Source organism: Notamacropus eugenii, chromosome 5, assembly GCF_028372415.1.
Source record: "Notamacropus eugenii isolate mMacEug1 chromosome 5, mMacEug1.pri_v2, whole genome shotgun sequence".
Classification (NCBI taxonomy): domain Eukaryota; kingdom Metazoa; phylum Chordata; class Mammalia; order Diprotodontia; family Macropodidae; genus Notamacropus; species Notamacropus eugenii.
The window spans coordinates 126566535-126582408 of NC_092876.1; the positions used below are offsets into that span (position 1 = coordinate 126566535).

The 15874-nt window shown below is 41.8% G+C and overlaps 1 protein-coding gene across 3 annotated transcripts in view; it reads right to left on the reverse strand.

Annotated features, from left to right (window-relative positions):
* The window catches only part of CAPN5 (calpain 5), a 157273-nt gene that overhangs the window by 41859 nt on the left and 99540 nt on the right, over positions 1–15874 (reverse strand). The window lies entirely within an intron of this gene.

Sequence of the window (15874 nt, forward strand, 5' to 3'; positions counted from 1 at the left end):
GGAAGAAGATGCTGATGTCAGTTGTCAAGGCAACTGTTCTGACAACCAACATAGAGAAGATGAGGAGCTGGGCCCTATTTATGTTTAAAACAAGGCATTGTAAACTAGTGGAGTCTCGAACTTGGAGTCAAAGACCTGGGTTTTAATTCTACCTGTGACATTTACCAGGAGGGTAACCTTGGGCAAATCACATAAACTGTCTGAATCTGTTTCCTCATCTGTGAAGCAGGAATAATAACACTTCAACTAAATGCTGGATAAACTATCTCCCTCACATGGCCATTGGGACGACCAAGCAAGAGCATGTATTCAAAACAATTTATGTAAAACTTGGCTATCATTATTAAGACAAGTGTTTTAAGGCTCTGCATAACAGCTGAGAAATGGGATTGGGGGGAAGAGAAGATTCCAGTGAGGGAAACATCATATGGAATGTTTTCATAGGTTCACAGGTTGTCATGGTTACAGCTTAAATTTCAACTTCTAATTTCGGCCCAGTGACTTAGGGTCAGAGGTTTAGAATTGCAAGGGACCATAGACATCACCTAGTCCAGAGATTCTTAGCATTTTGTGCATCATGGACCCTTTCAGTAGAGAGTCTGGTGAAGCTTATAGACTCTTTCTCAGAATCGTATTTCTTTAAATTCCTTATTAAAGGAAAGGCTAAATTTTAGTTCCAGGTTAATGAAAATGAAAATATCCTTTTTTTCCCACATCTAGTTAAAGGACCCTCTGAAATCTATCCACAAACTCCTTGGAACTCCATGGACCCAAGGTTAAGAACTTCAGATTTAGTCTAATCATCTCATTTTGAAGATAAGTAAACTGAGCCCCAGAAAGATTAAGGGACTTGCCCAAAGTCACATGTGTAGTAAGTCACAGAGGAAGGATTTGAACTCAGGTCCTCCAACTACAAAGTCCGTCCTTATTCCAGAGTACTCTTCTGCCTCAGCTTGTCTAAAGCCAGAAAGGTTGCAGTACTAGAATTTCAATCCAGATCACCTGTATTCTTCCACTATGCCAAAGTGCCCATCTGAAGATGTACCCAATGAGGGAAACACAGTTTGTTCATATGAAAAAGATGTGGGAGTTTCAGTGGACCACAAGTTCATTTTGAATTTGTGTGACAATCACAACGTGATACAGTACCAAGAAGAATGAACACAATGTTGGCGCTGGTAACAGAAACATGGTGACTTTTGTCTGTTACTCTGATTAGATCATCTCTAGCACCATATACACTCCTAGGCACTAGGTTTTAGAAAGGCTGCTGACAAGCCAGAACATATCTGAAGGCAGGTGTCCAAGGATGGTGAGAGTTCCCAAGACTATGCAAGTCATGTGAGTATCCACTAAAGGAACTGAGGGTGTTTAGGCTAGAGAAGAACAGACATTGAGAACTGTCTTCAAGTATCTGACTTGTCTTCAATGTCTGGCTCAGTGGGAATAACTAAGAGCAACTAGGGATGTCACTGGGGAAAACTTCTGAATTAGTATAAAGAACTTTACAATTAGTGTTACCCATCAATAAATCAGACTCACTCAATTGGTGGTAAGCTTCCCATCACTACAGGTATCCTAACTTTGCCAGGCAAAGCCACAAGAGTGGATAAACCAGGCCTCTGCCCCAGGAAATAGAAATTTGAGGACTCAAGATTTTTAGCGCATTCACTCTAGTTGCAGTAGCTACAAACAACATAACTTGGCAAGAAAAATTGTAATAAAAATGGAAAAGTAAAAACATCTCTGTGAGTCACTATGGTTTCTCTCTCCTTCCTGCACAATGGAATTTGTCTTAATTACTTCTTGCATTATTTCCACATAATGAATTACAAAGATGAGTCTAGGGCATGTTTTATGCTACTTGTTTTGGCCAACAAAATGGCTAGGTACAGCTGTGCTGCAAGGAATGGTGTAACAGGTGTGTCAGCAATAGATAGAAACTGAATAAAATGACCATATGAGGTCCAGTGTGGATACTCTAAGACCCCGTGGTTGGGAGCAAGAGTGGGTCCAAAAAAAGTAATGATACCCAGATTACAAAGCACTCAGAGGACTCACCATCCTTGGGCTAAATTCAGTTTTTCAAGGTCACCTAAATAGGTGAAGGAAGATCCAACTCACCCAATGTTTGGCCCACATCTGCATTATCAAGAGGTAGAGCAGTAGAACTATAGGCTCAGAGTGGCAGAAGTTGCCCCAATATCCCTGATGAGCACACCAGGCCACACCAGAACTACCTGCAACCAACACATTAACGTTGGCAGAAGAAGACTTCAAACAGGTTAAATGAGAAGGATGCATAGGTAGGGTAACTGAGTGGGTTACAAGGATAGAAGCACGATCCATTCAATTTAATTCAATTCAACGAGCTTCTTAAATAACTACTATGTGCCAGGTACTGTGCTGGGCATTAGAGATGGAAAAACAAAAACAAGACAATCATTTTCCTCAAGAAACAACACAGATAAATACACATAAAATATGATACTGAAGGTCTGGGTAGTGATGACTGTATTCCAAGGTCAGCAAAAGCTGAAAGAAATCCATAAACCACTTAATCCAATCTCTTCATTTTGGAGTCCATAATACAAGGTAATTTTGGCAGCTGTACAGGGAGCACCAACAATTGGGGGATCAGCAAAAAGTCTATAGTCTATCTAAGCCCCCTTGGTACACTCCGACCTAGGTTTTCCTCTCTCTATATACTCACTCTCCTTGTGATCTCATCTGCTCCAATGGGTTCGTCTTATTTCTATGCAGATGAATCCTAGCTGTATATGCCCAGCCTTAATTTCTCTCCCAAACTTTGCCCATAAATCATCAACTTCCTGCTATACACCTTCTGGAAGTCCTACAGGAATCTTTTTTTTTTTTCAACATCCATTTATCTTTTTTTTTCAGTTTTATTTATTTTTAGATTTCGACATTCATTTCCACAAACTTTTGAGTTCCAATTTTTCTCCCCATCTCTCCTCTCCCCCCACCCCAAAATACCTTGCATTGTGATTACCCCTTCCCTCAATGTACCCTCTCTTCTTTCACACCCCACCCTTCCCTTATGCCCATCTTGTCTCTTTTCTTGTAGGGCAAGATAAATTTCTATATCCCATTACTTGTGTTTCTTATTTCCCTGTTAAATGCAATAATAATTCTCAACATTCATTTCTAATACTTTGAATTCCAACTTCTCTCCCTCCCTCCCTCACTCCCCATCCCCACTAAGAAGGCAAGCAATTCAATAAAGGCTATATATGTGTCGTTTTGCAAAAGACTTCCATAATAATGTTGTGTAATACTAACTATATGGTCCTCTATCCTACCTTGTCCCCCCCCTTTTTTATTCTCTCATTTGACCTTATCCTTTCCCAAAAGTGTTTACTTCTAGTTACTCCCTTCTCCCATTTGCCCTCCCTTCTATCATCTCCCTCACCCCACTTGTCCCTTCTTCCCCTATTTTCCTGTAGTGTAAGATAGATTTTCATACCAAATTGAGTGAGCATGTTATTCCCTCCTTAAGCCATATCTGAAGAGAGTAAGCTTCACTTTTTCTCCTCTCACCTTCTCCCTTTTCTCCTCCATTGAACAAGATTTTTCTTATCTCTTTTATGAGTTATAGCCTGTTCCATTCCATTTCTTCCTTTCTCCTCCCAGTATTTTCTTCCCTCACTCTTTAATTTTTATTTTATTTTTTTATGGATATCATCTCTTCTGATTCAACTCAACCTGTACTTTCTGTCTTTATGTATGTGTGTATGTGTGTGTGTGTGTGTGTGTGTGTGTGTGTGTGTGTATAATCCCTCCACCTACCCAAATACTGAGAAAAGCCTCATGAGTTACAAATATTATCTTTCCATGTAGGAATGTAAACAGTTCAGCTTTATAAAGTCCTTTGTGATTTTCCTTTCCTGTTTACCTTTTCATGCTTCTCTTGATTCTTGGGTTTGAAAGTCAAATTTTCTATTCAGTTCTGGTCTTTTCATCATGAATGCTTGTCCTCTATATCATTGAATGACCATTTATTCCCCTGAAGTATTATAGTCAGTTTTGTTGGGTAGGTGATTCTTAGTTTTAGTCCTAGTTCCTTTGACTTCTGGAATATCTTATTCCAAGCCCTTCAATCCCTTAATGTAGAAATTGCCAGATCCTGGGTTATCCTGATTATATTTTCACAATACTTGAATTGTTTCTTTCTAGCTGCTTGCAATAGTTTCTCCTTGACCTGGGAACTCTGAAATTTGGCCACAATATTCCTAGGAGTTTCTCTTTTCGGGTGATCTGTGGAGTCTTTCAATATTTATTTTGCCCTCTGATTCTAGAATATTGGCAGTGATAATTTCATGTTTGATAATGTCTGTGCTCTTTTATTGATCATGGCTTTCAGGTAGTCCCATAATTTTTAAATTGTCTCTCCTGGATCTATTTTCTAGGTCAGTTGTTTTTCCAATGAGATGTTTCACATTATCTTCTATTTTTTTCAATCTTTTGGTTTTGTTTTGTAACTTCTTGGTTTATCTCAGTCATTAGTTTCCCTGAACTCCACTCCCATTTTTTAAATTTAAGTTTTCAACATTCATTTTCACAAAATTTTGAGTTTCAAATTTTCTTCCCATCTCTCCCCTCCCCCTACCCCAAACGCCGAACATTCTACTTACTGCTATCACAAATCTGCCCTCCCTTCTAACATCCCTCCCTTCCCTTATCCCCATCTTCTCTTTTGTCCTGTAGGGCAAGATAAATTTCTATACCCCATTAGGTAATGGGGTAATGTATTTCTCACTTCCTAGTTGTATATAAGAACAATACTCAATAGTTGTTCCTAAAACTTTTGAGTTCCAACTTCTCTTCCTCCCTCCCTCTCCACCCATCCCCACTGGGAAGGCAAGCAATTCAATATAGGCCATATCTGTGTAGTTTTGCAAATGATTTCCATAATAGTCATGTTGTGTAAGACTAACTATATTACCCTCCATCCTATCCTGCCCCCCATTCCTTCTGCTCTCTCTTTTGACCCTGTCCCTCCCCAAGAATGTTGACTTCTAATTGCTCCCTCCTCCCATTACCCACCCTTCCATCATCCCCCCCCCCGCCCCGTTTATCCCTTCTCCCCCACTTTCCTGTATTGTAAGACAGGTTTTCATACCAAAATGAGTGTGCATTTTATTTCTTCCTTTAGTCGAATGTGATGAGAGTAAGCTTCATGTTTTTTCTCTCACCTCCCTCCTTTTTCCCTCCACTGAAAAGTCTTTTACTTGTCTCTTTTATGAGAGATAATTTGCCCCATTCCATTTCTCCCTTTCTCCTTCCAATATATTTCTCTCTCACCCCTTAATTTCATTTTTTAAAGATATGATCTCATCCTATTCAATTCATCCTGTGCTCTGTGTGTGTAATCCCATCAACTACCCATATACTGAAAAAAGTTTCAGAGTTACAAATATTGTCTTTCCATGCAGGAATGTAAACAGTTCAGCTTTAGTAAGTCCCTTATGACTTCTCTTTGCTGTTCACCTTTTCATGCTTCTCCTCATTCTTGTGTTTGAAAGTCAAATTTTCTTTTCAGTTATGGTCTTTTCCATCAAGAATGCTTGAAAGTCCTCTATTTCATTGAAAGACCATTTTTCCCCCTGAAGTATTATACTCAGTTTTACTGGGTAGGTGATTCTTGGTTTTAGTCCTAGTTCCTTTGACTTCTGGAATATCATATTCCAAGCCTTTCAATCCCTTAATGTAGAAGCTGCTAGATCTTATGTTATCCTGACTGTATTTCCACAATACATGAATTGTTTCTTTCTAGCTGCTTGCAATATTTTCTCCTTGACCAGGGAACTCTGGAATTTGGCCACAATGCTCCTAGGAGTTTCTTTTTTTTTTTTTTGGATCTCTTTCAGGAGGTGATCTGTGGATTCTTTCAATATTAATTTTGCCCCCTGGTTCTATAGAATATCAGGGCAGTTTTCCTTGATAATTTCATGAAAGATGATGTCTAGGCTCTTTTTTTGATCATGGCTTTCAGGTAGTCCCATAATTTTTAAATTGTCTCTCCTGGATCTATTTTCCAGGTCAGTTGTTTTTCCAATGAGATATTTCACATTATCTTCCATTTTTTCATTCTTTTGGTTTTGTTTTGTGATTTCTTGGTTTCTCATAAAGTCATTAGCCTCCATCTGTTCCATTCTAATTTTGAAAGAACTACTTTGTTCAGTGACCTTTTGAACCTCCTTTTCCATTTGGCTAATTCTGCTTTTTAAAGCATTCTTCTCCTCATTGGCTTTTTCGACCTCTTTTTCCAGTTGAGTTAGTCTATTTTTAAAGATGTTATTTTCCTCAGCATTTTTTTGGTTCTCCTTTAGAAAGCTGCTGACTCACTTTTCAAGCTCTTCTATGGCCTAAGCCCATTTCATATTCATTTTGGAGGTACTGGAGGCAGAAGCCTTGACTTCCTCTGACAGTATGCTTTGTTCTTCCTCATCCGAAAGAATGGAAGGAGATACCTGTTCACCAAGAAAGTAACCTTCTATGGTCTTACTTTTTTTCCCTTTTTTTGAGCATTTTCCCAGCCAGTTACTTGACTTCTGAATCCTTTGTCAAGAGGAGTGTTCTAGTCGTCCTACAGGAATCTTGACTTCAATGTGTCCAAAAATGAACTCATTACCTTCCATGCAAACCCTCCCCAACTCCACATTCCCTCATTTTTCTTAAAGATAAAAATATCTCCTCCCAGGTTCATGACCTCAGAATCATCTTTGACCCTTCTTTCTTTCCCCTCCTAGCACTGTTCTTCATCTTCTGGATTTCAAAACTATGCCTCGTGCTGTTACCCTCGAACATCCTACCACTACTGCAGCCTGCTCACCATGGAATAACTCTCTTGGAATATCCTTCCACAAGATCCATCCCTCTCCTCCCACTGGGGAGTTCCTCTAGAAGCCTCCATTTTGTAGAGACTTCATTCCTTTCCTGGGCCAGTTCCTGACTTTCTGAACTTTGAAAACCATGTCCCACCACTGGGAGTCTTCATTCCACCTTTCAGCTGTATTTTGTCTCATCCCCATTAAAATATAATCTCCGTGAGAGGACAGTGATAGCAAATACTTTCCTTTCTCCCTTCCAATCACCTCTCCTTCTTTCCTTCCTTCCTTCCTTCCTTCCCCTCCCTAGTGATACTCACCTAATCTGATCACTTACCAAATAGGGTCAGTTTTGCCTCTGTGCCTATCACCATATTCCAGATCTTCATCATGCTTTTTGTCTGGACCACTGAAATAATCTCCTAATTGGTCTCTGTCTCCTCTCTCTAATCTATCCTCCACTCAGGTGCTAAAATCATTTTCCTAAGACACAGTTCTGAACATGCCACTATCTGCTCAAAAACTTCTTACTGTTTATGGAATAAAATACAGATTCCTCAGTTTAGTAAGCAAGTTTGGTATGTAAGTCTCTCCATGACTCAACACCCCCATTCACAGCCTTATTTCACATTATTTCCTTTATCATGTTCTATTCTTCAACAAAACTCTATGTTCCACTTGTTTCCTGACCTTGACATTCCATTTCCAGTGCCCAGAATGCAATCCCTCTTCTTCTCCACCTTTCAGAATTCTTATCTTCCTTCAGAGTTCAGTTCAGACAGAATTCCATCTGTGATTTTCTTAGCTATTAATGCTCCCTCCATAGCTTACTTTGGACTATCATTTGTATGGGCAGCCATGTGGTGCAGTGGATAGACCACTAGGCCTGGAATCAGGAAGACTCATCTTGAGTTCAAATGTGGCCTCAGACACTTACCAGTTGTGTGACCCTGGCCAAGTCCCTTAAACCTATTTGCCTCAGTTTCCTCATCTGTAAAATGAGCTAGAGAAGGAAATGGCATACTACTCCAGTATCTGCTAAGAAATCTGAAATGAAGTCACAAAGAGTCCAGTGTGACTTAAAGGACCAAACAACAGAATACTTATTTGTGTCGCAGCCTCTTAGTAGACTGTAAGTACTCAATGGCAAGGACTATTTCATTTCTGTCTTTGTTCCCTCAACCTTTGGCACATTGTGTCACATAGAGTAGGCACTTAAGGAACATTTGTGGAATTCAATCAAAAGGAATATTAAGAAGCAGAATTAGAATTATGAACCCAGATCCCTCCAAATCCAAGTGTTCCATCACCATGCTGTCTCCAGGAGGTCCAGAGCTGATCACTCCATTAAGAGATTTTGGACAAAGCTTTTCATGGCACCTACCTAAATTTTTGGGGTGAAGTCAGGTAGGGCAAAGCCATCACCCTACCTCAGGTTTTGCTCAGGGCCTCTAGACTATCTCTTGTCAAGGACAGCATCCTGAGCTGTTGGGCACATGGGGCTGATCCTGAGAGACACTTAATAATGATGGAAATAAGAATGATGCCCATTTCTATAGCCCTTTAAGCTTTACGAACTTCTCTCCTGTAAGGTAGATAGTGTAAGATGTATTAATACCAGTTTATAGAGGAGGATGTTGAAGTTCTGAGTGGAAACTTTTCCACGAAGTAGAAAATTCAGCTCTTGACCCCAGGCCTTGTGAGATTCAGGTTTCTTTTTCTATTATACTGCCCTGGGTACTATGGTGAAACAGGTTCCGGGATCTAGACCTGTTCCTGAACAGCACACAGAACCACAGAACAACAATCATTTATAAACATTTGTAAACACCTTAGACATCGTCTCTAACTGGGCTTATATAGGAAGCTAGAAGGCTCCCAACCTCCCAGTCCCTAGTCTAGGGCTTGGGTACTACACCTGGGAAAGTTTAGGAGCCATCTTTCCTACCCATGCCCAATGGAGATAAAAAGGGAAATTTGATTACACAGGGTGAAATTCTTTTCTCCTCAACTGGCAGGATGCATTTCTTTCTTCTACTACTACGATATACAGGTGACTTAATGATCATGAGGAAATTACAGAAAAGTATGAGGGCTCTAAGAAGGGACAGAGGAGGGGAAGGGGTGGAAAAAAGGCCTGGGACCATGAGTTTTAGACCTAGGTTTGCCACAAAACTGCTATGAGACATGCTTCAAAACTGTGAGCCTTAATTTCCTCCATGGTGCTCCAAATGTGAGGTTGTTTCTGTCTTCTGCGTTAGAGGAAATCCTCAGAGACAACCTCAACACTAAGAGGAAGTGTCAACGAGGGTTGTCACCTGGAGATGGGAGCCTTGTCCTATACCCCAGGGAGGGGAAGGGATATGTGTGTGTGTGTGTGTGTGTGTGTGTGTGTGTGTGTGTATGTGTGTGTGTGCGTGCGTGTGTGTGTGTGTGTGTGTGTGTGTGTGTGTGTGTACGGACAGAGAGAACAGCAGGAAGACTACTTCTGAGCGGAAAGCACTTCCCAAACAACATCCTTTCAGGCATCCCCAGAGAAGAGGAAATAGTAAATAGATGAATGGTGTGGGAAGATAGACCCAAAGCAAGAAAGGGAGAGGGAGGGAATGGAGGAGGAAGGGATCAAGGGAAGAAGGAGGAGGGAGAAAGATAGGAGGAAAAGAGAGAAAATGGAGGGACTAAGAAGAGAAGGGAGGGAAAGAAGAGAAGGAAGGAGGGAGCAAAAAGAGGGACAGAGAGAGAGGGAGTTAAAAGAAGGAGCAGAGTGGAGGAAATAAGAGGAAAGAGATGGAGAGAGAGGAGGAAGGAAAAGGGAAGAAAAATAGGAGAGAGAAAAGTGAGAGGGGAGGAAAAGAAGAATGTAGAACAAGGTAAGGAGAAAGAGAAGGAAAAGAGAGACAAAGGAGGGAAAGGGAAAGAGAAACAAAGACAGAAGAAAGGATAGAGAAAGACAGAGAGAGAGGGGAAGATGGGAGGGAGGGGGAGAGAGTGTCTTACTGAAAGACTGAACTCAAAACAGAGAGTGTAGCCAACTCTTAATCTCTAGTTGGAAGATGGGAAGGGAAAAAGGAAAAGAAAGATTGTGGCTGAATAACATCCCAAACTGTTCCACAATCAATAAGTCCTTGCATTTGAATAATGCTCATGTTTACGGCTTCCACCAAGGTCCTCATCATGGAGTTGTACCCCTGGGCTCTCTGAGGCCATGCCAGGGGGAACACTCTGTGAGACTGTGACAAGCTGAAAAGATTTCAAATACAAATCCAGTGATGAACCAGATGGATGTCTCGTCTGAAGACCATCCTGGCTAAGTTCGGAGAAGCTCATCCCAAGGTTGTCCACAGGGGGCTGAAGTTTTTAGCCACAGGAAGTGAAGATCATGTATATTCAGCAGAGTCTCCTAATCTAGAACGCAGACATTTATTTTTGAAAACATCTGATAACTATATTTCAATATAATTGGTTTTCTTTGTAATTCTATGTAATTTATGATATTTATTTAAAAAACATTATCTTGAGAAGGGAGCCATGAGCTTCACCAGACAGTCAAAGAGCCATGATATCAAAAAGGTTAGGATCCCCTGGACTGTGTATACTAAATTACTTCTTATTCCTCAATCAGCTTGTAGTCTACATGGGGAAAGAATTCTGATACTTATGCAGCCATTAGAGACAAGCATTTTCTCTTATCCGGGCTTCAGCTTTTTCACCTAGAAAGTGAAGGAATGAGATGACCTTGAAACAGTTTTCCTTCCTGCTCTAACAATTGCTCTAAGACTCAATACTCTGCTTTAAGAGCCTCCTGGTCCTACCTTTGTGTTCTATGATCCACCCCTAGCTGAGTGTGTACATTCTAACACTCTTTGTTTTAAGGTCCTTCCCAGATCTAACATTCATATTCCAAGGTCCCTTCTAGCTCTGATATTCTATGGCTGTAGTATCTACAAATCTATATATAAACCAGGGCCTGGTTATTTGCTAGACATATGGTAAAGGCAGTAAGGGCACTAAAGGATCAGAGGAAGAAGGGATTGATGAGCCAGAGTTGTCAGGGCAGGATTTCTGGAAGAACTGACCTTTTAGGATGTGTGGGATTTGATAATACACTAAGCTCAATGCACAGCCTTTCCATCAATCACATCCACCACATAGCCCTATTTGCAAGAGTAGATGGTAGTAGTGATCCGAACTGGGACAGCAGATGTGTGCTTTGGAACCCATACCCCCTTCTCTGGATAATAAAGGATTTCCAAAGGTTTTCCCTAAGGAGGGCGACCAGGTTGGAAAATGTTAGGTGGCAACAAACACACCCAAGTTGTCAGGGGAGAGGAGAGTGAGCAGGGCAGGTTGAAGTTGGGGATAATGAGCTCCCTGAAGGCTCCCAACTTCTGTCATTTTCCCAATCACCTGGGGTGGGATGGAGTCTAGGGAGAAACAGAACAACGAGTCAACTTCATGTTATATCTTCAAGGCCTTACACAGCACGTCCTCGAAACCCTGTGTGATCACAGAGCAGAGAACATCAGATCAGGACAGCATCTTGGATTAAAGAATACAAAACATCAGATCTAGAAGGCATCTTATGACATTAGGACACAGAATGTCAGAGCTGAAAGGCATCCTGGAATATACAGAACAAGCACCATCAAAGCAGGAAAACAGGAGACTAGAGGACACAGAACATCAGAGCTGGAAGCAACCTCAGACAGGACGTAGAATATCAGACCTGGAGGCTCCTTAGAGACCATTCCAGTCTTCTTACCAGTAGGGAAACTGAGCCCCACTAGTTCAAGTTCACTCAGAGCCAGGAGTAGAACTTACAACTCCCAACTCTAACCTCAATCTGTTTTGATTGAGCTGATAGCCCAAAGGTGGGCTGCCAGGCGGTGCAGGAAGTCAGGAAGACCTGAGTTCAAATATGACCTCAGACACTTATTAGCTGTGTGATCCTGGGCAAGTCACTAAACCATGATTGTCTTGGTTTTCTCATCTGTAAAATGGCCTGGAAAAGGAAATAGCAAACCACTCCAGTATCTCTGCCAAGAAAACTCCAAATAGGGTCACGAAGAGTCGTACATGACTGAAACAACAGAATAAGTCCAAAGGTAGATCAAGGTTGATTAGCTTAATGAAAAGAATGGAAAGATGGTAGGTAGAGAATAGAGGGACTTGGGTGCAAAATATTGCGTGTACTATCCAGTACAAGGTCATGGAGAGAAAAGGGGGCATGACCTGTGCATGAGGAAAAGCAAAAAGATGAGTTTGGCAGATCCTTAGACTGTGTGAAGGGGAGGAGTGTGGAAAGGTTAGATTAGGGCCAGGTTGTGAAAGGCACTTGAATGCCAGAGGACCACAGGACCATGATGCCTGTCCCAAGCTCTAGTTATTAGGAAATGTTTCTTTATATGGAGCCTAAATCTGTCACTTGGCAACTTCCTCCCCACTGTGTCTAGTTCTTGCCTCTGGTCTCTGGGTCTAAACAGGACAAGTCTAGTCAAGTCAAGACAAGTCATCAAGCATTTATTAAGGTTTCCTATGTGCCAAGTCCTGCGCTAAGGGCCAGGAATACAAATACTAGCAGGGGAAGTCTCTGTCCCCCACCCCCCACCCCGCCCCCGACCCAAGACTTTACTTGCAAATAGGGGAAAATAACATAAAAGGAAGCTGCAAAGTAGGGAGGTAGGGAGGCAGCAGGGAGAATACTAATTTGGGAGGGTTGGGAATACAGCCCGGGGAGAAAGAAAGTCCAATATCTCTGGAGTCAGATTATCCCACCTCAGATGACTACCACTCCTGTGACTTGGGACAGCTGCCCAGCCTTCCTAGGTCCCAGTTACACCTGGTCCAAGTCGGGAGCCTATGAGATGTGAGGAGCACTGAAGATGATGTCATCCATTTGTTTTGGGTCCAACAGGCACCCTGCCTCCCTCCTGCCCCAGTCCCAGCCTCCCACTCCATGACATCAGCAGCAGCTGTGTAGGGGGAAGCCAAGAGTCACTTAGTTTCTGGCAGAAAAGAAACAATCAAATTATGCAGATAGGAACCAAGGAGATCCAGACATGGCTGCCTCTAAATGGATTCATCCCCAGGCCCCTCCACTTAGCCTTCTGCTCTATACATGTTAATGAGAAGCCAGGGTCTGTGTTGTCTGCCTCTGGAGTTTAAGGATTTGTTTTTCTGGGACTGGGATTAGAAACCCTTAAAATCAGGGTTGAGGCAAAAGAACTGATTTCCATCTTTGCTGGGTTAGGAAAGTCACTTAATGTCTCTAGCCTTTAATCGTTTCTTCTTTGAAATGGGGCTGTTATGCCTTTCTGTTAATTCCTTGAAATGAATGCCCTTTTAACGCTTTTCTTAGACTGAATGAGCCCTGAATTCAGCTCCAAAGACAAAAGTCTTCCTCCATTAGCCCATAAGTTCCTTGAGGGCAGAGACCATCCTTCTTTTTCTTATTTATCATAGTGCCATCAAAAAATTGAATGTTAAGAGTTGGAAACGCTTTTAAAATGTAAGATATCACTGAGAACATGAGAATTGGAAGAGATATTAGATGGTAGGATGTCAGTCTATGCCCACAAGAAATATATACTCCAAGTAAATAAATGCAATGTGTTAGATCTATTCAAAGCCGATGGAAGGTAATCTCTAGAGGGGAAGGCACTAGCACCTGGGATTGGGGGTGGGGGGAAGGAAAGGCCTTTTGCAAAAGATAGATGTGAGCTGCTACTTTCTATTCCATCTCTACCATCTGTCACCTCATCCTTCCTATTTCTTTATGGAGTAGTGGAATGAGCAACGGACTCAGAGCTAGGAGATGAGTTCAAATCCTGCCTCCTACTCTATGTAAAATAACAGATAAATCATTTAATTTCTCCTTGAAAGGTACCACTCCAGCATTATGGAAATAAGCCTTGACCCAGAACTTCTGGGGAGCTGCCTCTCAACTACACTGACTCACAATGACCTCTTTCCCACTCCTGAATTCCTAAGCCAACTTAGGTTCAAGGATCTGGGAGTGACCTCAGAGGGCATGTAGCTCAAGCGTTGTTAACCTGAAGTTCACAGATCTCCAAGGAGTTCATGGACAGATTTCTTGGGGTCAAGGAAAAATTCTATCTTTATTTTCACCAACTTCTAATAGAAATTTAGCATTTCCTTTTACTATGAATACAGGCCAAAAACATGATTCTGAGAAACGATCTTTCCACAGGCTTCAGCAGACTGCCAAAGTGGTCTATGAAACAAAAAAGCTGAAGAATTCCTCATCGAGTCCAAACTCCCTCCCAATGAAGGAATTCCCCCCATAACACGCCTGTCAGGAGATCATCCAGCCTCTGCTTGTCCCGTTATGGGGAGTTCAGTATTTATCAAAAAGGGTTCATTACTTTGTTGGATGGCTTAAATTGACAGAAAGTACTTCTTTATGTTGAGTCTGAATTATTTTCCCTGTGACTTCCTAACCTTTGGGGCCAGGCAAACCAAATTTAATCCCTCTTCCCTATAGATTTTCAGATAATTTAAGACAACTATCATGTCCTCTATAATCTCTTCTCCAGGCTCCCCCAAACCCCTAGCTCCTCAGATTAATCCTTGGAGTCAAATCACTTAGCAATTAAGTCTAATCATTCTTATCTTATATTCCTATACTGGCAAAGTCTGATAGCCCTAAAGTGTTATCAGGGCATGGAGGTGACTTTGGGTTCCTTGAAGTTCATGTCATTGGAACACAAGCCCTGCTAGACCCCATGAAGGTGGATGTTTTTCTGCCAGTGGAATCTGGTGCCTTCAGGGAGGCCTCACATTCTAGCAGAGGGACAGGACATGATAAACTATATGATATACAATATTAGAGAAGGACAATTAACATGTGACTAAGTCTTGGAAGAACTATGATCTGCCGTGGTGAAGGGAGCTTTCACAGGAATGAAACCATGGGTCCATCAGTGTACTGGCTCTCTGTGGACATGACACACTTTTAAGTTTAATCTCCATTATTAACATTTTTTCCATCATCCTCTTAAGTCCAGACATTCAACAAAATAATAAATCACCCATTTTGGAGCACTTTATCATTTCTCAGGTGTAAACGCTCCCACTGAACATTTAACAGCTGGCTCGGTAGGAGATGGCCTCTAGCACACCCTTGCGGGGAAGGTGTGAGTCCTTTTGCTCCAGGAAGATTGAGTTCCTCTAAATTAAGCAATCAGCCAATCAACAAGTAATCATTTACTAAGTCCCCACTAAGAGGCAGCATGCTGCAGGGGACCCTTAGTCTCTTTCCAGCTCTAGGTCCTACAATGATAACTGGCTTTCCATAGGCTGGTAGTTTGTAGAATAAAAAGCTTTGCTTCCACAGCACACCACTGGAGGGCACCACTTACAAAGACATTAAAAAACCATGGAAACTTGTCTTTTTCTGTCCCTGACAGTCTTCCTGTACCCAAAACATTCCTCCAGTGGAAAAAAAAATGCCCCGCCCCTTGTTCATACAGAGCCACTGGTTTAGATCGGCTCTCTATAGAAAGAAACAGTGGTACCTTGGGCTCTCTAAGAAGTATTAAGTATCAATGACCATTTTTATGATGTTTATGGATTTGCAAGGCGTTTGAAGGATGCCACTGGGGAAACAAGCTTAGCCTTTCCCACGGTCACATAGCTTTGTGTTATTAAGTGCCTACAGGATACAAAGAAAGGCAAAAACACCATCCCTGCCTTCTCACAGCCTAAGGGAGGACGGGGGAGGAGGGAGAGAGAGACAACATGCAAACAATTACATTCAAACAAGTTACGGAAAGGATAGACTGCATATCCAGAACTCCTGACTCAAACTCTCACACACGTGTCCCTCTCCCGCCATGCATCATCCCCACCCCATGCCATATTCATCTTCTCTTACAGGATAAAATGGTGATGTTGGGGAAGACTTCATGGAAGAGTTGAAAGTTAAATGGCTGCCAAAAAGACGGAGAGGAAACTGCCGTGCCAGAAACAGGAAGAGTATGGCTGGAACAGTCAGCAAAGGG